This window comes from Heliangelus exortis, chromosome Z (genome assembly GCF_036169615.1).
Source record: "Heliangelus exortis chromosome Z, bHelExo1.hap1, whole genome shotgun sequence".
Lineage (NCBI taxonomy): Eukaryota > Metazoa > Chordata > Aves > Apodiformes > Trochilidae > Heliangelus > Heliangelus exortis.
Window position 1 is genome coordinate 19,311,994 of NC_092454.1, and position 25,399 is coordinate 19,337,392.

The 25,399-nt window shown below is 41.3% G+C and overlaps 1 protein-coding gene across 1 annotated transcript in view; it reads left to right on the forward strand.

The window, feature by feature from the left end:
- GPBP1 (GC-rich promoter binding protein 1) overlaps positions 1–25,399 on the forward strand; it is a 329,691-nt gene that overhangs the window by 40,020 nt on the left and 264,272 nt on the right. The gene's annotated exons all lie outside the window — the stretch shown is intronic.

The window sequence follows — 25,399 nt, forward strand, 5'->3', positions numbered from 1 at the left end:
GCCCCTACTGAGCATGAGCAGGATTAGGGGGCCAATAAAAGGTGAAACTTGAAGCACAGGCTCAGCTCACACCTGAGCAAGCCAGCAGAGAGATTACTGCTTCTCGTAGCACCATGCTAACCTGATTAGGCCACTGGAGCTTTGTCTCATCACCAGTAGGGTGAGGCTCGAACCCACGGCCTCAGCATTGCTTGGGGTTGGCTGTTTGAATACCGCAGGCTAACCGGCTGCGCCACTCAAGCCTCACCCTACTGGTGATGAGCTCTAGTGGTGCAGCCAAGTTAGTGTGGTGCTGAGACAATTCTGTTGACAGAATTGTGAATATATATATATACTCTGTTACATATACATATTCTGTTACATATATATAACAGAATCTTCTGTTATATGCTATTATTAATAAACGAAAAGTTTTTTGTCTTGGTATTTTTTGAAGTGAGAGGTAGACTTTTTTTCTCTTCCTTATTCAGTATTATTCAAAATTTATTAGTAACAAGTGTCATCTCTGTAACTAACTCCTTGGGAAGATACCATTTAGTGTAAAACAGTTTCTTCTACATTACTTATGGCAAAGCTGAGTACTGCCTTGGTCCTCTTTTTTTTCTTGACACCGTAAGAAACTTTTTAGTCACCTACTAAGGGACTTTGTTTTCAGTTGTGTTGTTGATTTTTTAATTTCCTGGGAAGTGGCACTTTCAAAAAAGTTTGGTTTTCATATTTTACTTCCATAAAATGTACGAAAGCATTTCTTTATGCTGTTCCCCCTCCTTTTTTTCAGTGCTTGAGGGTGTGAAGAAGAACGAAATGTGATTCCCTAGTATGTAACTGCAACTTTTTCCATCTTTGACTTTGTTCCTTTACAGGGGCAATTTTAATAGTTCATAGGCCTTTCTCTTTTGTCATACATAAACCATGACTCTGTCCCTCTCTCTCAAGTTTTTCTGCTTGAGTGAAATAAATACTATCAAGGAAATCTGTGTTACAGGCTTAGGAAATTGGTGGAGTAAGCTTGCCCATTTGGTTGTTAGGTTATAGCAAGCTTTGGATGTTAAAGAATGTCTGCTGGAGATAGTTTGTCAGTGCTGGGCTTAGAGAGCTGAACTCTAACAATAGTAATGACTGATTGCTGCATGCAGATATGGCAGTGTTGTATGACCTGCAGTCACTGCCATTGCTTCTCTTCATCCTGCCTTTAATGGCAGAGATCTGTATATTCCTGGCTGCTCTTTCCATCCTTGAAAAGCTAAGTGAGTGATGAGCCTCTCACTGATTTCCTGATCTGTTGAGACATGTGCCCTCTTTGTCTGCTACTGATATGGGGTGTACCTGTGTTTATGTTAGGGATCTGGGGCTCCTTTACCTCATCAAGAATTACCAGAGGCCTTCCTCACTGACTTGTTTTTTTCTCTCTGAACTGGTAAGAGAAGCCTGTGAGCTCTCCTCAAAAGAATTTTAATTACAGTAAAGTTGTCACTGATGCATATTGGACCCAGTCAAGGTTCTGAAGTAGATGTTTTGCTGCTTGCCATCCCAGTCTTTGAGAAATGTTATCAAGCATGAAGCAAATTGATTTTTGTTATCCTGTACAATGCAATGAGGTTAAAAAATAGCTTTATTTGTGATGGGGACATCAACTGAAGTAGTTCTTCTTTAAAGAATACCTGTTTTTCAATAAACACATTTAAATTGTTGGCTGCTAGAAACTGGAAGGAGAGTTTAGCAAGGATATCTTTGTTTTTCTCTGTTTTCCGTTCTCTGCTAAGCAGTGGCTGAGGCAGTTTACCCAGCTGCAGGGAGCTTCTGGTCTGATTAAGGATTACTGCTCATTAAGCTGATAAATGTGCTGACTAGCTGGTCAGCTTTCCTTATGCTGTTATTCATAGTTGCCAGGGAGCTGTACTGCAAACTGAATGAAATTTGTTTCATTGCCTGGATCTCTCTTCAGCCTTCCCTACAGGTAGCTGGCAATGTATTTGCTAAATCAGCTCTGCCAGTGATTTGTGAGGCAGTTTGGCTCTGTGTGCACTCGGAACTTTTTTCTGTCTCTGGAGGTTTGCATTTTCTCAGATGTGTAAGAAACTTCTGAGGTCTATCCCTTGGTGTGTTGCCATCTAGGAAGGAGCTTCAGACAGACTAAAGAAAAATTCTTATCTTCAACCATCTGGTCAATACAATACTCCTCTGCTACTGAATTCAGTGCCTGCTTCCATTGCAGTCTCTTGTGCAGATCTGATAATATGATGAAGATGTGAGATCTTGCAGGGTCTATAGTGGCAGGCATTCCTCCAGTCGCTCCAAAGTTATCTGAGAGTATGTTGCTATATAGGCTTCATTCTGCATGCATCTTCCTTGAACGTCCTCTTAGTATGCACCTATTTCTTCCCCTGGTAATTGGATAACTGCTCCAGAGAAATGATGCTCCATACTTGCGGAAAACTGCTCATTTACTTTCCCATCCTACACAGGTCAAAAATTGAGCCTGGGAGTGGGAAGGTATATTTTTGGTAACTGGTATGATTGCTGATGTCCAGAGAGTCATCTACACATCAGGCTGAAGGAGCCTGGATCAGTGTGAGAGAACTTGTGTTCCCCTTAGGATGTGTGGGGAGATAACTGGTTCCTGTCATACTAAGCAGGGCATTACAGATTTTCAGCTTGGGAAGCTAAGGAAAGTAAACTCCTTCCACTCTGCCAGGAAGCAGTCAGCAAGAAATTTCAAATGCTTGAAAGATGAACTTGGAGCAGCCTGGTGTCCCAAGCTATTGGTTGCTGGACTGGTGCTGTGCAGTCCTGAGTTACAATCTTCTAAGACTGAAGATTCTGGAACAAGCCTCTTTGCATCAGGCAGCAAGAGACAGCTCCTGAACTGCTTTAAAAACAGATGGTAGCCACTGTTGCCTTAGTGTTCTTGTGGAAGAGATGTAGTTTTTCCTCCTATGTGTTACTCATAGCCAATAGCAGGATGTGACGTGCAGCTCTGATCCAACTTATTCTAATATGGCAGATTTGAGATAGTAGCTCCTTTTGATTCATATTCCTTCTTCTGTGTGACAGCTTCATGTCTGGAAGCTTCTGCTACTTCAGTCTTCACATCTTCCATCTCCCATAGCTTCCAGTTGCAAGACTGATGTTGTGGAACCATCTTTAGCAACTTACGGAGCATCCTGTCTGAGCTCCAGTGATTACACCATGGACAGGTGAAAAGTGAGGGAGATTTGAGTCGTCTGACATATATGCGCATGCACACAATTTGAATGTAATAAAAGGGGACATTGCAGAATTGTTAGAAATAACTTACTCGCTATGATTGCCCTTTGTTGGTGTGGTTGATGTCTCTTGTAATTATTATTATGTTCTTTCATAAGCAGCATATACAGAACTTAAAATAATACCAGCCTGAAAAGCCTTTTCATAGATTAAAGGGTTGGATTTTTTCCCTGCAACATTACTTCAGGTATCAAGGTATACTGTTTGTAAGGATAATGTTAGAAATGAGCTGCTCTGTCAGGAGTTGTGATGTATTGTAAACAGCCTGCTGAATCAAACCACTGTTTATACTAACTTGTAAACACTTTGTTAACAAAATCTGAGAAATACTCTGTCTGTATTGGAAGGCTGTCTCTAAAAGCAGCTTGAGTATGAGCATAAAGTACACAGATACTTTATTAAGTAAGGAAAGCTTTTGTCTCTACTCTGATTTTTTTTCATTGTCCACCTCCGTGCACAAATAATATTCTACAGAATAAAAGGATTTTCTGAGTTGAGGTCAGTGAAATAGTTATTATAAAAATATAATGTGGAAATTTCTTAATATTCCAGTTTAACTATGAAGTAGTATAATTTAATTTTTAGTCTTCTTTGTGATGAAACTGGAAAACAAAGACATTTTTGCTGGTAGAACTAGTGATACTGTCTGTAGTGGTGGTTACCTTATGCTTCCTCTGCAAGGATCTGTTCTTAGTCACTTAACTGCCAAATATTTGATTTTGTTGGGCCAGATTTCCCTGACTTGACCAGGTCACTGAGGATGCAGCTCTACACTGGCAGAGCCCAGCAAGTAGGCTGAAGGCAGCTAAAACTGGTGAAAACTCAGTGGTAAATGAGGGGAAAGAATTTCCAGGGGGAAGAATAAATGAGAGCAAATGATCTCCCAGGAGGGGGAATCAAGGTCATAATTTTGAAAAGAAAGGTTTACAATGGGTTCCCATCTGGATCATGTAGCTGAAAGAATGAGATTTGTGAGAGTGAAACGTTCCTCCTTGTACCTTAGTGGCTTGTCTTGTGTTAGAAAATTACAGCCAATGTTTGCTGCATGTGGTGATCTCAAATTATGAGGCTGCCTTGTAAAAAAGTAAAAATCTTGGATGGTTCATGAAGATGTTTGATGCTGTTCTCTTATCTCTATTTTTCCCATTTTTTTGCATTATGTTGGGAGAACATACAGGTGGTCAGGACATGCCAGGTTTAACAATAAGCAGGCAAAATGTTGATTTTCCTCGATGTTTCTGAAATTTTTTATCTAAACCCTGGTAATTTATTTGCTTGGAGAAAATGGACCATAGTGTGGGTTACCACAAGGATTTGACAGTAAGTTAATGCTGGTGGAGAACTCGGAACGAAAGGGCACAACTGTAAGGAAAGGAGGAGTTCTGAATTTTGGGCACAGGTAAAACCAAAATACTAAATAAGGCAGGTTTACTGACAGGGGAGTGGTATGTGCTCATGCAACCAAAGACTAAGGAGTTAATGCATGTCTGCAAGGGCTTGTAGATTGAATAGGCTTGTTCTTTCTGGCCAGACTCTGTATTTCTCATCTTGAAAATGCTTGACCTTAATTTCCTTTACATACGTTTCTCTTGCTTGCTGCATAACAAAGGTAGTCCTGAGATTAGAATAGTTTCCTGATGCATGAATGGGAAAATTAAGATTCAAAAAGGCATTAGAAAATGTGGCTTCTGTAAAATTCTTCAGGTACTGTAGGAGCAGGCACAGCCCTATGGGTGAAGATGAGGATATCCTTTAAGTTACCTCATGTGTAGAAGTGGCCTGACCTAAAAGGTGCATTTCTGTTAGAGGAGGTCAGGACTGGGGGAAAGTCCCAAGTTCCCCGGGGAGGTGAGGCTGGTACTATGCAGAGGTACTGATGGTGGAGCAGATGAGTAAAATGAAGTATGTATGGGCAGCTTGGCTCTGCTTCAGGAGCCTCAGCAGCACTGCAGCCATGGATCAGGAAAAGCTTGTTACTTCCCAGGTGGGCCTGAGCTTGCTGGCAGGGCTTGGGGGGCAGCCTGGCCTCTGGGCGAGAGCTGAAATGTGATCAGTGAAGTCTTGGAGGTTCTTGCACTGCCTGCAAGGAGCAATGGCTGCCATGTGGGTGGGGGTCTCAGCAGGACTTGGGGGTCTCAGAAACACATCTTGGGAAGGAGGAGCTGCAAGGAGGAAGAGGACTGATGGAAAGCCCTGGCTTACATCTCCAGGTTGAGCTAGAGGGCTTTGCAGAGCAGCCAGTACCTTGTGCCAGTAACAAAGACTTGCAGTCTGGTAAGTTGGGGCCTCAGTGCTTTAGTAGTATTAATTTGTTAGTTAGTTTAGTAGTGTTTAAGCCCTGTCAAAGTGGTAGAAATGTGGGTGAAATAGCTCTGGTTGAGCTGTGAGTTGCTGAGCAGTGTCTGAAGGAGAGGTGTGGATGGAGGATGCATGGGCACTTCGCAGAGAAGCCCAGTTGTGTATCTGCTTCAGTGTTAATTTTTTTAAGAAAAAATGATGAAAATCCATCTCTGCTGTGTGCAATGGCAGTGTTAGGATATGCCGAGTCAGGAGGGGAAGATTTCATTAACTAATATGTGGAAAGGCTCAGCAAAGAAGAAACCTTTTTGTTACCTTTAAAATAGTGGCAGGCTTGGCAGAGCTGCAGGGTGACAGGGGACAAGCAGTGTACTTGGCTTTACTGGGAGGTGAAGGTGAGAGTCTGGTGTGGATGGAGGTGGATGGTGAGTGGGACCTTTCTCTGCCAGGTGTGTGGGGAGTGCTGTGGGGAGAGTGTGTGTGGACTGAGAAAGGGTACTCCATAGTGTTTGCTCATGTTAGGGGTGCCCATTATCATCAGTATTCTGGCTGCTGAAATTGTTGTGTATCAATGTATGTGGAGCTAATAGTTAAGCTTATGTCTGGTTTCCCAATTTTGTGGGTTTAGGAGCTTGTCTCAGATCACAGGGAGGCGTTTCTGGGCATTGCTGCCTGAGCATCTGACTGTCTTCTTTGCTCCTGAGGAAGTTCTTGTTCCCAGGAACTTCTTCAGCATGAGCTTGGTCCTCATGCAAAGCTCTTCTGTGACTGGCACCTGGATAGTATTATCCCCATTTTATGCAAGAAAGCTTGACCTCACAGGGAGGGAGTTTTACATTTGGCTTCCTTTGGCAAGATCCTAGGGTAATGTAAGTCCTTTGCCTGGCCAGATGACCTTCCTCTCCTGCTGCCTGAATAGGGCCTCTGCATGTTCATCCCTCAAGTGTGGTTTCTGTGCCTTAGCCCTATGCAAAGTGATGCAGGTCTGGACTTCGGGGCAGCCCTAGTGGCTCCATGATGTAAAGACCATGGAGTGGCCAGAGAGAACAGAACTGAGCTGGTGTTATTTCTCAAGCATCTGATCCCCAGAACAAAGAAACTGCTAAATGTGTGGCCCAGACCTCAGAGCTATTGCCAGCGATGACCTCAAATACCAACATGTCAGGAAGAAAAGTGAATGGGCTACGCTCAGGGCAGAAGTGCTGTTGCTTAGACAAGACAACAAGCTTCCCAATCTGGTTTTATATTCCAGTCTGGTTTATATTTTCTTACTTTTAAACAGTAACTTCTGACCATTTTGCTCTCCACTTCCTTTCCTATTTATTAGCTTATCTTGTGTCTTGATGTGCTTTTCACAAACTGGGTTCTCATAACTGCCTGTAGCTGTTGCACATCTTCACTGTATAATATCTCTAAGAAATAGCCTATTCTGCCCATGTATCACAAGATTCTGCACTGAGGCTTTTCTCACCTACCCAGTAATGGTAGCGATTGAGTCAGCAATGCCATCTGTAGCCTCAGCACCACGGTACCCCCCCCATCTCAGAGTGATACTACACAGGTTCTTCTCCCGTCTTTGATGCTCTCTGGCTTCTTCAATATGTCTCTTGCCTTTGACAACATGAAATATGTTTTTGAGCTCCCTGTGATGTAGATACTTCCACTCGATGTGTCACTTTTCACTTGACTTCATCTACCTTTGGCCAGTGATGCAGGATTGTGTTATCCATGCAGTCAGGTTTGTAAAGGGTGCTCTTGTACTTTTTTTCATGCTGTCTCTGGAGGTCAGTGAAAATTCATTGTCATCTTCCTTACTAGCGATGGTGTCTCACACTTTCACTCCCTCCCCACAACCTTCCAACATAAAATGAAGCAAACTGAGGAACACTGGCAACTCAAATTACTCTGATATCTCCCTAGCTCTTGGACCATATTGCATGTGAATTACCTCTATTCTTCCATCCATCTCTTATAAGGAGTTTTTCCGATTGTCTGTACATTGTCTGGTATGTTAAAATTCTGGCTTTGGATCTACGGCTCCTAATGACTACAGTAATGCAAATAAGGGATTTGCCCATAGGAACAATAATCAGAACACTTGAAATTTCTTCCTGAAACAATAGGATAGCCTACATTGCTCTCTGTAGTGCTGCTGAGGACACTGGCATCCTGCTATCTCACATCTAGGTGTGCATTAACTGGGTCTGTCAGTGCCACTAGAACAGAATTGAGTTTCCAGTTGAGGTAATGCCTGTGAGCTTTAGCAACCAGTAGAGGGTACTGGAGATCTTTGGCTGTCTGCTCTCTGAGGCTGCTCCAGTCACAGACTTTGTGCAATTTTTATTATATAATCTGTTTTGTTTCTCTAAACTAGTGTAATTAAGTATTCTAGGCTTTTTTTTGACACTTTACCAGCCCCTAAACGCAGAGACAATCGTATTGTTCACAAACCAGCTCTCCTTTGGTGTAATTTATGACTGTATTCATGAAACAACTGAAATTACTGCCTTTTTTAGGCTGGAGTTTAGTTAGACATGGTCTCAAGGAAAGAAGGCTTCATGTATAGGTATACTGCAAATCAAAGAGGGAAAGTCAGTTGTTGTGAAATGAGGCAACCGAGTGCCACTAATTGCCAGTTAGTGGGCATAAGCTTGTGTTAAGCCCACCTGTGCCTGATTAGGGTGGGCCCCTACTACACATGAGCAGGACTGGGGGGGCCAATAAAAGGTGAGGCTTGAAGCATAGGCTGAGGTCACTCCAGACTAAGTCATCAGAGAGGCTTGCTGCTCTTGAAGCTATAGCACTGATCCAGGCTAGTCAGCCCTGAGGACTATAGACTCAGAGCACTATTTGTGAGTTTGTGCTGGAACATCTAGTTGGACCTTGGAGTGCCGTGCCCTAAAAGAGGTTCGTCTTGCAACAGTCAGTTCTGTTATAATTTTAGCTACACAAACTTGTGCATACATGTTCTATAAAGAACATTTATTTGAAGAAAGACTGGGAACAAACCAAGCTGTATTCTCTGTTCTGCAGCAGTTCACCCCTAGACTAAATCTATTTGAAGATACTGCTAGCATTCCTGGGCTGCAGTGACACTGTCTGAAACTTTGTAGTTGGGCTTGGGGAAAGCTGATGTTTTTCATTCAAAATTTGGCCTCTCTTCAGAGGTGTCTCCACCAGAGACAACAGGATACTGTTCACAACAGAAAAGGTATTTCTTTGCTCAAAAAAATACAACAGTTAAAATGTACAAGGAAAACGCTTATACTCGTTATGCCCATTACAAGAAGCTGACACCAGAGGGCAGAAAAACATCTTGGTTGAGACGTGCTCTCGTGTAAGTATTTACAGCTACAGTGCTTCTTGAGATAGTTGGGGTGAGATGACTTTTTACAGCAGCTCATTTAAAGGAGTTTACTTAAAGAAGTTTTTATCTCTCTCTTGCACTGCAGTACTGAGGTTAATGCATGTTTCTTGGAAATTGCCTCATCTTTTCAAAGATGGAGAGCAATCCCATTCCTTTTCATCAGTGGGAGTAACAGATACTGTGGTTGGAAATTAGACTTCATGACGGGGTTCTAGACTTAAGAACAATTTTGTTATAACTGTTCAGACCCAAAGGGGTTAGGAAATAAAATATATTAATGTCCCAGCCTGTCCCTAGAATATGATACGCCTCTTCTCTTGCTTAGGCAGGAAGACAGTACTTGGTTCTTCTATTGCCACACAAAGTGGGTAAGAGAAGCTGCAGATGTTTTTGACCTGGCTTAAATTTCCCCTAGTTCTCTCTCTGGCTGCATAATTGCCCTTTTGGGCACATCCTCCTGCTCTAGGGAACAGAGATGAATGGATCTAGAAATGTGCTTCAGGATTTTTATAAGTAAAAATCAAAGGCTATATTTGTAATGTGGGTCATGAGCTTGCACAGTTCAAAGCTCTTTTATGGTAAGACTTTGGGAGTTCATGGAATGTGCAACTGAAAGAGGGGAGGCTGGCTTTCATCCTGGAATTTGTCCAACTGAAAAAACCTGTCTGCTGCTCTCTCCAGGTCCTTGGAAAATGCAGGCATCCATCCAAGAGGGGAAAAATAAATCCATAGGTCTTATTCGATTTACTTCTGTAGTGGAGGAATTATTTCTCCATCTGTCCCTGCTTTGACTTGAGTTAAAGTGGTAGATTCTCAAAGAGTTTTTGCTATACCTCCCTTCAGATTTATTTTGTTCACCATTAAAATCAGGGTTTAGACTGTTACTTCCTTACAAATGAAACAAAACAACACACCAAACAAAACAACCCACAAAATGCACCTTCAAAAAGTTATTTAAAAGAAGCTCTGTCCTCATCCTTCATCACCTCTTCAATCACTTTTTTTGCCCTCAAGAAAGAGCTTGATTTTTTCCATTCTTCCTTTGCTCTGCAGAAATATCATCCAGTGTTTCAAATCTAAGGATTTCTTCTGACTAAGCCAGAGACAAAGCAGGTTCCACTTTTCACACACTGATGATCACGGTAATGCTGCCACTCACGGTGCATCATGCTTCTGTAAGCAGCAACCCTGTGGCCAAGTGCTCTAGTCAGACTTTTGCAGTAGGAGGAAGTCTGATAGCTCCAGACCCATAAAATTATTTCCACAGTCTCTTAAACAGGCCCAAACATTTACATTTTCCAGGAAAAAATATTTTGTAGCCTAGTGCATGTTTGAGTGAAGACACTGGGTGCACTCACTTCTGTCTTTCTGTGGAGGAAATGGACAATAAAACAAAGTGAAATGTAGGAGAACTTATCAACCATCTCATAAATGTCACATCATGATGTGACATAGGATACAGTAAGTTCTGGAGATGAGAGTTTTAAGTAGGAAATGCACTTTTCAGCTGAAGTCTTGAGGTTTTTACTTAACATTCTGATGGAGTTGGGAATCTATTAAAAGATCAAAATAATACTTTGCAAGTTTGCTGATTTTTAATTCTTACCCCATAGAAATATTTTTAAAGTCAATGCATATGCGTGTATTTGTATATACATATAATTTTTAAGATGTCTGAGTACTCCAAGAACAGATCCTGTCTCTGCCCATAGTTTCTTTTTGAACTATCTCATTTTGTGTGGGATGTTTGTTTCTGCCTTCTCTGTTAAAGGACACACTGCTCAGAATTTTACAACTGTTCTTGTAGGTGCTAAAGTCCAGATATCCAAAGATCTATAGGTCAGTGCTGTGGTCAGAGACACATCTTTTGCTGAAGGTTCCTGGTTTGAAAAAGCACAGGAAGAAGGTCCAGAGGAGCACCTGACTGCAACATGTGCTGCCTTGCATAAGAAAAGTAGAAGTAGAATTGTCCTCTGTCAATGCTGGGCGTACCTCCCAAGAATCATAACAAGGTAGTTTCTAAGTTTGTTTCCAATTAAAGCCTTGCCTTGGTGAAGCAAAATATAAACTGTCTGCCAAGGCTTGAGTGATCACAGGTTATTTTTAAGTGTGGTAAGTGATGGTAAATGGTAATGATAAATCTGAGCTTAGGACCCGGGTGAGCAAATCAGGAGCAGTCATGCTGTCTCCTTCCTGCACTGCCTGTTTAAGAACCCACAGGTGGCACCTGTGTCAGCTCAATACCTTCAGATCTTTCTAGAAACACCTCTTCAGTGGATATGTCTTGTGCTGACCACTATAATTTTTTCAGTATATACTGAATCACATTGTAACTTTGAACATGTGAAGTGGTTCCCTGCAGAGTGAAGAGGCTGGTCTGTCCCTCTGCTACTCTCTCCATGAGGAGCATTGCAGGGTCTGAGGGTGTTGCTGAGGGCTGCTTCTGGGGTCAAATAATCACAAAATTGCCCTGGTTGGAAAAGACTTTTAAGATAGTTCAACCATTCACCTAACTCTACTGAGGCCAGTGCTAAACTGTATTCCTAAGCACCACATCTTTTAAACACCAGCAGGGATGTGATTCAACCACCACTCTGGATAGCCTATTCCAGTGCCTAATAACCCTTTCATTGAAGAAGTTTCTTCTCATTACCAATCTAGACCTCCTCTGCAACTTCAGACTATTTTCCTCTTCCTGTAGCTTCTTGCTAGGGAGGAGAGACCAAACCCGATCTCTCTACCCCAGTCACTGCTGCTGATTCCACCCAGCAGTACAAATGGCTGCAATTTTCAGGACTTTTCAGGAACACCATATTTTTTTTTTTTTTTCCTGAAATATCTGATTATTGTTCATGTTTAAGTAGTAATTGGCTTACTAACCAGAGAAGTCAGATGCAGTTTTTCCAAAGGTTATTTACCATATGTCTAAAACCCACAGTGTGCAATTGAGAAACAGAGAGCTTTTCTCACAAAGTGTTTGTACACACAGAAAAATATATTCTGGGGTTAAAGTGGACACTTAGTTCAATGAACTCACCATGTTTGTTGGTTTTATAGACCTCGCAATGTACATTTAGGAAACAAAAGCAGCAATGAGCAGCTCTTGGTTTTTATGTATCAGATCTTTCCTAAATGGAATGCAAAAAAACTTTTGTAATATTTAACTCTGTGCTGACATTATTTATTACCTTCTTTCAGAACCATCAGTGCCAGTCACATCAATAAAATAAAAAGGTAGAAGCAAAGTAAATTAATTTTTTTTTTTTAATCATTATTGCTGTAACTCATCACCTGAAGGTGTTGAAGCTTAATTTTCTTTCGTTTGCAGTCATGCACAGAGAGCTTGAGTAGATCACTTTTCTGCTCCTCAAGAAAATATTTCTGTTCCTACTGGGATCTTACTAAAACTATATTTGTGTAGAAAGTTAAGATTTTCTTGGGCCTAATACCAGCTGGCAGTATTAATCTAAGTAATCTGATTTGCATTTTATGAGTTTTAAATTCTCTGATTGTATTCTGGTTCTACAGTCCTCAACAAGAGCAATGGGTAGAATTAGTCATGTTGTAATTTTCATAAATTTTATATGGAGTTGAATCAGAACTACAGAATAGTCTGCAGTAACTGGCAGATCTTAAGATCTTCCAGAATGGTGGAGGGTAGAAGGGACCTCATTCAACCTCCCAGCTCAAGCAGGACCAGCTAAAGCAGGTTGCCCAGGACCATGTTCGGATGGCTTTTGCACACCTGCAAGCATGAACAGTGGCTTTAAATTAATCAAGATACTGCTGCCTGCTGAGGTGAACCCAGGTTCACTTTAGCTCAGCAGTTGGTACAAGCCACATGGGGCTGTGTGTTGTCATGGCAGGGGTGTAGAGAATTCAAGTGGCTGCAACAGAGCTGTGTGTGGCCCCAGGGGCTCTGCAGCCCTACACTGTGCTGTTGTACACCCACTGTGACCTGTGCTACAGGATGCTGAGTTGCATTGCACCCTGGCACTGAGCTCTGCTGTGTCCCTGCTGTGTCCCAGCTGTGTCCCATGGAAGAGAGGTTATGTTCAGAGCTGCCAACCCATCACACTGCTTGAAGATTTTCCCTCTTTTTGCTGCAGCAGGGACAGTGTGAAAGGACACATGTGCCCCAATTATTATTGCATACAGATGCCTGCAAAGCCACCCCGGACATTGAAGTGTATTGGCTCTGGCTGTTGCTCTCTCAGAACCACTGAGTGATGCTGAGATTTTGTCCTCAAAGTTTTTGTCCACAAGAGGTTTTGTCCTTTAATTTGTCCCTAATACTGAGCTGTACAAATGCGGCTACCCTGCTGAGTGCTTTTTGGGTCATAAATAAGCACTGACAGCAGAGAGCTGCCTGTGTTCACTGCTGTCCATCCGCTGTGTTTATCACCAGTGTAAAAGCACACAGAACAAAGCAAGAGAACTAAACTGGAAATGGATAGGAAGGCAGAGGAACCAGCTTTTTCTTTGTCTTTGTGAAAGGTTTATAGGAAAAGTTTTAAAAGGCCTCAGTGCCTGACATTTGTCCACTTCAGAGCTGGTCCTTCTGCAGTTGAATCTGCCCTCTAAGGCCTAGATATCTGGTAATATTCTTGCTGTTAGAAGTGTGAAAATTAATCTTTAGGAAGAGAAAGAATGGGGGAGAAATGGTCCTTGGAAAGAACTCCCCTGTCCAGGAGAGTGCTACCAGCTGCTGATGATTTGAGATTATGGAGAAAAAGGTAGATGTGTCTTGGTTTCCTTCAGATTCTCAAAAGTTTGACTGCAAATACACAAATTTTTTTTCCAAGAAAAACAAGCAAATGGATATTTCAGAAAGCAAAACAAAACAAAACCTCCTGGAGCTTGGGAAAAAAAGCTTGTCAATAGTTAGATCAGCAGCAGCTTGTAAGCTGGTGGTATAGTGGGTGTGCCTAAAGAACTGGTAGTGGCAAACACTCTTCAAGGAGGCAAGAGCTGTTTCCCTACAACAGCTTGCAACCAATTCAGAGCATTGCTTCCTGGGATTAAGAATGTGAAGGATTTTGTGTGCAAGATGTGTCATTTTCTCAAAATCAGTACCAGTGTCTGACCTGAAATATTGAGCACTATATAAATGGAAGTGCAAAAGTAACTGAGAGGATAAGCATGTTAGTTCTGCATTTCTGCTGTGCCATGGCATGAATAAAATCAGACTTCCTGACATCCTTGCACAACTTTTCCCCATTTTTCATATAGTGCTCCATCAAAACAATCAGCACCAGGGTATCCATCATCTTCAAAAAAGATGGAATTGAAGGTTCTTCCCACCATCTGAATGCAGCCATGGAAAAGTGGAGCTGCTGTGACAGTTCACACGTGCTCTGCAGTCGGTGGTGGAACTGGAGAGGAATTTTCTCCTGGCATCTGAGCCTCTCTGCAGAGGGCCCCATCCTTGTGGTACTGTGAGCTGATGCTGGGGAACCTTGCCAGGTAAATTGACCTGTGTACTCCTGTGCATTTGTTATTCCTGCTGTTCCTGTTCCAATTTTATCTTAGGCTTTGTTTTGCCTAAGCAGCACAGCAGTTCTAGCACCCTTCCTTCTGGTTTCTAGTGTAACTCTGGCCAACTGCCCTGTGATACATCAGTTGCATACCCTTGCCTAATAAACCTCCTTTTTCACAGCACACGTAAATTTTGATGAACTCTTTCTACATGTTAAAACATGCTCATAAAATTGATTTATTTTCACATTTTTCTAAGTTCTCCTTAATATAATGTTAGCAGTTTTACAGTGTTTTTAATATCTCTGTAAGATGGCTCTAATTTATATAGCAATAGAATGGAGTGGAAAATAGGCAGCAAATTATTTTCCCAGCCATGCTGGCTTCCTTCTCTCCTGTTGTGCACTCTTTGGAAAGGGTCTTGAGTGGCTTTATTTTTTGTGAACCTCTTTTCAATCTGGATAGACTTGCACAGAAGTGTTAGTATTTATTAGGCCAGGAAGAAAAGGAAAGACATAAGATTTTAGGGGTTAAGGTGTTGAAGAGATGGAAAACAAACAGGTGGCAATTCTTGTAATAGTCATGTATTTGATGGTCTGAGCACAATGCAGAGGAACCAGTGCTCTATGTAGCCCTCTGCTGGCTCTCTTCTATCACAGTCAATCAGATGTGCATGCAAAGTAATGAGCCCTTTTTCAAACAGCTTTATCAGGATCTGGTGCTGTAATAATTACATCCCAGTTCCTTGAGGATTTGTTGAAGTAGTTACTGATTTAAGGACAACTTTGGCTTGGAAGTGTGTTTGTGAGGGAGTAAGTAGATCTAATCTTCTCAGAGGTCATGTTTATTTGATTGCAGTATAAATCATGTAGTTCTGTAAGGTCAGACTCTTCCAACATCTGGGAAAGGTTGTTCCTCGTGTATTCTGGTCCAGGCAAACTAAGTTTAGTGTTTGAAGAGGGCTACACCTTGGGAGGGCTTTTTATATTTAAGAGTTGGTGTCAACATCTAAATCAATATCTTATCTGTGAGTACGCGCACTGATTTAATGAGTGAGTGTGCTCCTGTGGAGAACAGGGCAAGCACTGCCCACACATGCAGTATTAGCTGGGACTTTGGTTCTCAGTGAATCCATGAGAAGATATGAGTAATTCATGTGAAAGGTAAGATTTCAGGCAAACACTAAGCATAAAGAAATCTAGCTCATCAGAGACTGATTAGTTCCTACTGTGCTGGATGTCACTGTGCTGGATGTTATTTTAATGGTAAAGTTAAATGGCTAATCTTGCAGGCCATCTGCTTTATAAAAGAAGGGCAAGTGCTTTACATTATTTGCTCATTTGTAATCATCTATGTAATCAACGACAGAGCTTCCCCAGCCTCACTTTATAGAGAACATTAATCAAGGTGATGTTTTGTTCCTTCACCTCTCAAGTCTGATAATGCTGGTTTTGGGGATCTGTGAGAGACTGTGTACTGCCAGAGTCCACCTGAAGGTATGATTTGCAGAAGGATTACATTTGTTGTACTCAAAAACAATCAGCTTTAGAAACAAGGGAAGTTTCCACACCATAAAGAAGTTCCATCTACGTCAAACTCTTCATTTCCAGGAAAGATGAAGATTCTCCACAGGATTATATCAACAGTGGATTTTTTTTTAACCTAAACATTATCTGACTAAATGCAACAGCCCTAGCAAGAACTGCTGACCTTTTGCATGATTACAGCCTCTGCCCTGCTAAAGAACTGTAAATGAATCATCCTGCAGTGAAATATAAACAGGATGATTCCCTTCCATTGCTGATTTGTTTACCAACATGTGCTCATCTAAACTGCAATGATATTAAATCAGGTGACAATAGCAAGTTTGGAGCAACACAGGGATCCAGGGTAAGAGCAGTGGGAGTGGGTAATGATTCCCTCCTCCTCCCCTTTCTTCCAAACACAGACTGAAGCAGAGGAGTTCTCCTTCCTTTCTACCAGGTCTGAGTAATCTTTTTTTTTGAGAGATTACTCAATCTCTCAAAAAGATTGAGAGATCTTTTTGATCTCTCAAAATCAAAAACTTTTATCCTATCAGGATAGTGATAGTAGTGATGTCTGAAGTAGTATATGGACTGCATGATCTGGGGCTCTCTTCCATTTGTTCAGGTTTCACCGGAAACCACAAAACCCAGCCAAGCCTCACAGCAAAATGAGAGCTGTCTTTCTCTTCTCCTGCCAGGTTGCTAACCCACATGAAAGTGAAGAAGCAACATGCCAAAGTAAGTCCTAAAAGAGTTCAAAGAGTATGAAGCAGGGCAGCTAATACAACTATGCTGGTTTGATTCACATCATGCAGGTTGGCTGTGTCACCAATGTGCTTCCCTGTGCTTCTTTATTTCTCCTCAGTGTGGGTGAAGCCACAGAAATACAGGTTTATCCTCCATCTTCTGTGACAGCAATGGGAAAGCAACCAGAAAATCTGATGGTGGACTGAAGCAAAATAAGTAACATTTGAGTCCAAATGGTTTGAGAAGGCCTCGGGCGAATTAAGAGGAATAGAATGAATACAATAACTCTGATGGAAAAAAGCCTGTAGGTACAAAATTTTGGAAGCTGAAGAGTCAAATCTTCAAGGTTGGAAAGGAACTTTCAGGTCACCTAGTCCAACCATCAAAGTAATGTGCCAAGGTATTATTGCTATAGCACTATTCTTGCACCCACACTTCTGTTCCTCACTGATAGCACAGGCAGGGTACTCAGATGTACCTAGTCCAAATGTGAAACTTTCTATTTGGTGAGGTATGGATTTGAAAAAACAACTTCAGTTTTCTGTAATGAGTTGACTATGATTTTTTTAGGCTGTATCATGGTTGTTGGCATTACAGAACTTTAGAAGAGGGAGGCTGAATTTTATGCTCTGGGCATCCTGCCACTATTTTAAGGTCTGAGATTTTTAAAATAGTTTGCTTGGTATGAAAGCCATCATAAGTACCTAACAAAATAGTGGTATGGTGGGAAGCCAAATAAAGATGAGAGAGAGAATCAAAGTCAATGGATGAAAATTATTTGGAGATGCTTTAGGGAATGCAGAATAAAAAGGTGCAAAGGATATGTTGGTACTTACAGATACTTAATTCTTAAATCCAGTTCTAGTAACTCCTGCTATGCTACATCTGCTTTTTGTAAAGGGTGGTGACTGAAAGGAGATTGAGATTGGGTTGCAGGTCTCAACCTACAAGACAGACAAAGACTTCAAACATATTAATGATCTTCCTGAATCAAATTAGCTCATGTCTGGGTTTGTTATTGGTGTATTTTTTTTGTTTTATTTTGTTTGTTTTGGGTTTTTAACTATATAAATGTTATATAAACTGGCTGGTTATATAAACTGGCTGGTTTAAAGCTTGGATCCAGGACTGGTGATTTGTCTCTCTCTCTTGCTCCCTTTCCCGTTCTCTCCAGAACTGAGCGGAACACTTCTGGTCTCCTGCTGATAACAGGCAGCTGGTCACTCTACACTCTCCTTAGGCCTAGAAAGGAGCAGCGAATCTTTTGCCTGGAATAGCAGAAATCTGGGGGCATATAAACAACACTGAGGTTCCCATTTTATTGTTGTCCTTCACCCACCCACTGTCCTACATCGGGCCCTGTTTGGAATCAGAACACCATCTTGCCGGTCACCTCTGGACCCGTCGTGGTGACTTTCTCAAACTCCGTCATTCTTTTCTTTATTGCTTTCTCGCTCTTTTATCTCCCATCTCTTTCTCTCTCTCTTTCTCTTTTCCTTGTATTTTTTCCTTTTCTCTCTCTCTCTCTCTCTCTGTCTCCTTTGCCTTGCAATGTATTTGTCATACCTTCATGGGGTTATATGACTTTGCTTGTGTTAATTGTCAAGTAAAACTTTATGCTTGCAACTGACCATTGGTGCTTGGACCTTTTTCTCATGGACCCACGGATTTTAATTTACTTTGAAACTTAACAGGTTCTCATCCTGCTGATTTCCTTCTTGAAAAAAACTGACTTCTAAAGAAAGTGGTTCTAATTTCCAGCCCAAGCATAGAGTTGAAAGCGATTGCAAGAACTGGACATAGGACTCTGAGGTTAGTCTGGTTTGAAGAACAACATTAAGCCAGCTCATGCAAGCCAGCAACATGTGCTGATGAGTCCTCCTCTAGTTCTGCCTGGTTACGTGTGTATTTGTTTAGTTATGGACTTCAGTTTGGTTCTTACAACAGATGCACTCAAAGTTATCTGGTCTTTAAAACTCTCATGGGTTGGATATAAACAACCAGAAATCTTGGCTGCAGAGCTGCCACTTACTCAGGAGACAGAAAACATGGGAGCAGGAACAGGAGCAGGGAAATGGCTCTTTTGTCCACTAGGTTTATACTAATGAGCAAATACTTATGGGAAACTTCACTTTATCTTTTTTTTTCTCTCATCCTTCTTGGGATGGGAATGGGGTAGCTCTGTTTATTTTTTTTTCCTTTTTTTTTATGCAGGAGGGTTTAGGGACTGCATTGCATTTTTTGTAAAATACAATGTATTCTGAGGCTTGTACACCACTTGCAGGATGAGACGAATGGATCAGATGAATTTTCATTCAAATATTTTTTCTACTTTGGTTTTGAAAATGTTCATGTTCAGGTTAACAAGGGTATGCTGTAGACTCCTACTGGCAAGTGATGCTCTTACCATTCAAGAAAAGGAAAATAATATTCCAAAAAAGCTTTTTCTACAACTTACAGTAGCCAGTTTGAAAGCACACTTCTATCATGAAGAGCTAAGGTCAAACCTCACATCCCAGTAAAAGTATAAATTTCAGGTTTTGGATTTGAAATTTTTAATGTCAAGTCATGTGGTCATTCCCGAAGGCCGATAACTGAATCTTAATTTCTGAAACACTTGGAGCTGGGGAAGGAGAATCTCCCCCTTAAGTAACTAAAAAGATAAATTAAATTGCAGTTAGAAATTGTTCATTTGTCTTTTACGTTAATTTGAAAATTTGGACTGTTATTTTTCCCCAGGTAGGTCCTGTAGTGCATATTCAGTACTAGATTGTGGCACTGTGACCTTTTTTTGGATTTTCTCCAGGCCTTTCATACTAGAAAAGAGGAAAATGTCCCTCATTTAAACAGTGTTTTACAAAGGGCATTAAGGATTTGTAGGCTGACACTGGTAATCATGCACATCACAGACATCTTCAGATATTTATCATCTGTTTAGTTTTGCCCCTTCATCATTCTGTCTCAGAAATGATTTTTTTCTGAGAGGCAGCAAGAATATTACCTATTGCTGCATGCCTCTACTTTGTAGTAGTGATTGTTGTAAAGTTATCCTGACTAAAATACTGGCCAGGAAAATCCTAACTTTGTGCTGATCCTTTGCCTGGGAACTTCTGGTCCTGCATGATTAAGCATCTCTCTGGATCAGCCAGACAAGACTGTTAGGAAGAAAGTCCCTTATCTTTCATCCATTCAGTGGCCGTCTTTATCTCTGCAAAACTGAAGTATAGATACAAATTGGGGTGAAGTCTGATGAAGTCAGACAAATGTTGGGAATGGGAAAGGGTTTTACTTATGGGGCAATTGCATATGGGCTCTCTGTGCCCCATTACCCCTCAGTGAGCTAAGTCAACTTGTTACACTGCAGAAAAAAACCCAAACTTTTTTTTTTTTTTTTTTTTTTTTTTTTTTCCTGAGAAGAGTGGAGCTTTGTCTTCTGGTGACTGGTGACTTACAGGATGAGCTCCAAGTGCATACCAATAGCGTGTTTGGAAATTGCATGGCTGATGGAAATAAAACAGTCATTTGTGTGCATCTTATCCTTCCAAAGCTCATTGCTAGTTTGTTTTCTGCTGTTTTGAGCTAATGGGCTCAAACTCAGATGTCTTATTATTATTCAATGAAATAGTTAAAAAACATTAACAAAACAAAAACATTTTAACTAGTTTGGTATGTTCTGGTTTTCTCTAAATCATTCAAAGCCCCATGCAATTTGTGTAAACAGGGTGTTTAGGAAAAGTCCTTGATGGGAACACAGGAGGACAGTATAGAGCAATTTCTTAAATGTAGCAATTGCATTTGTGAAGAGAGATTTTTTGGGAGAAAATATAGGTGAGAACTTGTCAGCCAGTGGAATGGATCAAGAGATTTGTTGGATTTTATTCAGCCTTTGATTTTCCATAGCTTCTCATGAGTTGCCAGTAGTTCAGTCCATTGTTGAGGGGTGCCAGGGAATGGTTTGACCCCCTTTGGCCCTGGCCAGGCTTCCCAGAATCCATCAGTGACCCTAGTGCTGTTCTCAGCAGGATGGGGAGTAGGTTGGTGGAGGGTGTGCAGGAGCTGGTGTGAGCAACAGGCTCTTTTCTAGATGCAGGATCTGAGTCCAATTTTCTTGCAAACTGGTCCTCCAAAAAGGTAAACTGTCTTGCAAGTCCTCAGGCTTAGTAATGAAAATGAAGAAGGTTGTCGTCTAACAGGCTGTCTTGTTTTGTAAATATCACTTGCCTTTGTCTATTATTTTGCCTGGGTTCTGTTGCATGATATGGCTTAGTATGGCATATTGGTCTTGCTTTAAAGCATCTATCCTGCTGAGTCTCTACACTCATAATTTTTTTTCTTGCAACACACTCCTTTAGCTGTCTGAGGTGTATTTTCATATGTACCATATCTGAGTGCTTAAATTCAAAACAATAACTTATGTCACTACTATGGCTCTTACTGCACAACTGTATACTGAAAATTGTTTTCAAGCCTAACTCCAGGTGAGCAGACTTTTCTTGTGTTTAGGGTTTTTGACTGATGATATATCAGGGCCTTAGAATTCCTTGGCACACTTATTTTGCAATTGTTGACCTAGGACATGAAGCAAAGTAGGTCTTTTGCATTTTAGAAATGGCAAATTGTTAGGCTGAAATGTGCTTCTAATACTGTTTTAAGATAGAAAGAAAGGTGTGGGAATAAGCAACTTCTGTGGATGCTTAGCATTCTCTGCTTATTTATTAACACACAACTATGCAGCTCTCTAATTAAATCAGATAATAAGCACTAGGCAGAGGAGTTAGTTTTATTATTTTTTGTCCCAAGGACACCTTTTAATGAACAAAAAACCTGCAACTTTTGATGATTCTGGAGTAGTTTTGTCTCCTTGCTAGCACCAGGTCACCAGCCATGCTGAGGTTCATATGCCACTGGATTACCAGAAAAGGGTGGCTGATACCAGTTTAGGCTTTGCCAGAACTTCCTCCTTATCCCTATGCACTGCCATCACATTTTGGCAGATGTGTAAGCTGCTTCTTGAGCAACCTGGGATATGTCAGCCTGTGGTCTGCCAATGTCCCACTGTGCCAGGCATTGCCCTACTTCTCTGAGCTTCTGTTTTTCTATTCCAGACCTCATCTTCATGGACAGCCAGACGTGCTCTGGCTCTGGCATCTTTTGCTGCTCAGTAAAAAAGATCCCAGGAGCTACTTCAGGCATTGCTGTAGCTTCAGTGGTTTCCCCCTGTGAAAACTGAGTTATTGCATGTTGATTCTGGCAGGTTTCTGACAATAACTGTTATACCAAAGGTCACTAAACCCCTGTGACAGGATACTAGGTCTTGTTTTGTAGCAAACATACACATTTCTTTATGTGTTACTCCCCCTCACCCCTTCTGCTTGTCATTTGAAAGAAATATATCCATGTGGTCCCTCACCTGTGCCATGCACAAGAAGAGGTTGACCTATTTCCCTTGGTCAAAGCCAGAATATACCTGTGCTGCTGGACAGCAATGCAAGAGGCCTCTATGGACCAGTCTTGCTCATGTCCCTCCCCTGCCATAATTCCCTTGCCACAAAGAGCAGTGTGATTTCCAGATGTTGAATCTGCAGGCAGGATTTGAAATATAGAGTCTTTGACCTACCTGAGGCCATTGCTTTAAATAATGCATCTCTGAAGTCTTAACTACCAATCTCTGCCTATGATCCTTATTTGCTTTATAGACTCACTTTAAATGAAAAGGAAAACTTTACCTTTTGAGGTATGTTAGCTTATATTCCTTAAATCCATGAAAATATAATAATTGGAAGTGCTGACATGCCATGCCATGAATTCTTGGATACCTGAGCTTGCCTTTGCAATGGCTCAATGAGTTTCTTCTCCATAGAGGAAAACAGTCAGGCCTTGACCTGTTTTGATGGGATCTGTTATTTGCCTAAAATGTGGTAAGGAACAACAGAGACTAAATGAGTGGGAAGAGGCACAGTGGGAAGATGTAGGGAGAGAGGTAAAAGACAGAAAAATGCCCTCTACAGAGGAGAGACATGTTCATGTAGAAATCCTGTCTCCTTCAACAGCAAAAAAATTGTATTACTTATTAAGGCTGGTTAATGCTTTCCATCAGAAGACTTAAAGTTTCTTATTACTTTGTCAGGCTTTAACTGCATAGGCTAAAATGGCTGTCAGGCATCTGAAGCTGACTTCTGCATGGGTTTATTCTTCAAGAGCATCAGTGCAGAGGAGATTTTGCCCATGAGAGCCTGTGAGATACAGACAGCAGAAGTCAGATAGAAAGAGATATGAGTGGCTGGAGACAGCAACCCCAGCAAGCGATGGTTACTCAAGGCTAGGAAATAATAATGCTCTCATGATGAGCAGAGATGTGAAGCAGTGGCTGTAAATTGTGCTAAAAGAAAAGATGCAAATGAGGCAAGAATATGTTGTGTGGTGTAGAAGAGGGAGTCACACTGGATAAGATCAGGCAGAAAGGTCTGAGCTACTCCTGGGAAGCCTGGCAAGGGACAGTGTGGATGAGGAATGTTCAGCAGGAGAGTAACAATTATATTGTCTGCAGTTTGAACAGTGGTCAGTAAATAAAACACTAGATATGTCTTCTGTGAGGAGAAACAGAAGTAGTGATTGAGAGAAAAAAGTAGTAGAAAAAAGGTTGGTTTACCAACAGCATCTGATCAGATATTTCTGAGTGAAAATGTCAAAATTGTCCAGAACTGTGTGATTTTTTTTTTTAAGTATAAAGTGAATTTTCACCCTGAATATTGAGTTTTCATGAAAGAATTAATGAAATTCCAAGGGCGAGATCAGAAAAAAATGTGGTAACATATGAATACATTAAAATAACATGATTACTAGGATATTATAAGTTTCAAAATGTCAGCTTTTTACCCCAAATCAATCTGCAAAACAGTTCCAAAATATCAGACTTGTTTCAAGTAGGAAAAAACCATTTGTATCCCATTTACATTGTAAATGGAAAGCTAATCCTGGTATTCTCTACCTTGGGCATAATGACTTCTCAGCCTTCGTAATAGTTCTGTTCTGCACTCATAGAATCATAGACTGGCCTAGGTTGGAAGGAACCTTAGAGATCATTTACTGCAACCTCCCTACTGTAGGCAGGGATGGCAAGGTTGTTCAAGGCCTAATTCAATCTGGCCTTGAACGCTTCCAGGAAGGGGACATTCACAACATCTGTGGGCAATCTCACCATGCTCATGCTAAAGAACTTTTTCCTAATACCCAGTCTCTTTCAGTTTAAATCCACTTCCTCTTGCCATATTGCTGGACACTTGTGCAAAGTCTCTCTCCAGCCTTCCTGTAGGCTCCCTTCAGGTATTGGAAGGCACCTATAAGGTCCTCCCAGAGTCTTGTCCAGGCTGAACAATCCTATCTCCTTCAGCCTCTCCTCATAGCAGAGGTGCTCCAGCACCTGTAACATCTCTGTGGCCCTTCTCTGGACTAGTTCCAACAGATCTATGACCTTTCTGTGGTCAGAGCATGAGCTGGAAGTGCACTGCTAAGGTGGAGGTCTGGGCACTTTAATTCTGGCTGTGCTGAAATTACAACCCCCTGCAGGTTTTGCTTTATTTTCCACTGCACATTGCCCTGCTTGGCTGCCTTGAGCTTTTCACAGCAAAAGTCTGCTTACCTCTTTTGCCTGTGGAAAAGAGAAAACATGGAGTGTAAATGGAACTGTGAGGCAGCCTCTGGTCCAGGGCAGGTGGTAGATAAAAGCTACATGGCCCTGATGCTGGGCTCATGAGTTGTTCCTGTAAGGAGCAGGGGGACCTGTGGGACTCCCATGATGTGGTCACAGCCTGACTGAATTGGCAGGTGACTGTGTTCAGGGGTATCTGAGGACTTTTGTGTCTCTACCAATGCTCTGTTGTCATAACTGGCACCAAAAGCATTTTCGACTGTGCAGAGGCCAATTACTCTATGCAGCCCAACATTCAGCTTGCACTGCGCATTATCATGAAGTACCTTCCCAGGCTGCAGTATGATATCCCTTCATTAATAAAGTCTAAAGCAATAGGCCTGTGGCTTCTTTTATAAAGCCTATGTTTGTATTTGTTATCCTGAAAGACCTAGTCTTGACATACTTATTTAGTGATAAGAACCCAGAATAAAGGGTTGAAGGTCTGAAGGAAGCTACATGACCTCTTCAGATTCAACTAGTAAATATTTGCTCTCAGGAACTTACTGTGGTTGATTCTGGTTTAAATAATACTTTGGTGTATATGCTTCCATCTGCTGGGCTGCAGTGCCAGGAAACCCTGACTGGGCATGCATTTTCCAAAACCCTTTGCATAATGATTGTTTTTTTCTTAACTGCAATGTACTCTTGCTTGAAGTTTCACATGTCTTGGGCCAGTGCTGTATAGCTGTCTCTATATAATATGCATGCAAATCACTGCACCTTACAGATATGTAGTCATTCCTGTGACTGCACGCAGCAGCAGCTTAACCTTGTAGAGTAATGATAAATTTCTAATTCTCATATGAAAGGGAGAAAAGGAATAAAACTTCGTGAATAGTTTTAAGGAGGATATGATAGATTTCTGTCTTGTGTCGTCCCAGTGCCTCCTGGGAAGTAATTTTTAGTTAACAAAGGGATTTTCATTTACTTTGTGGTCTTTCTGCTAAACACAGCACATCTAGGCTGAAGCTGCTGAAATGCAATAAACCCAAATAATAAACAATCATCTTTTATGGAGTTCTGCAA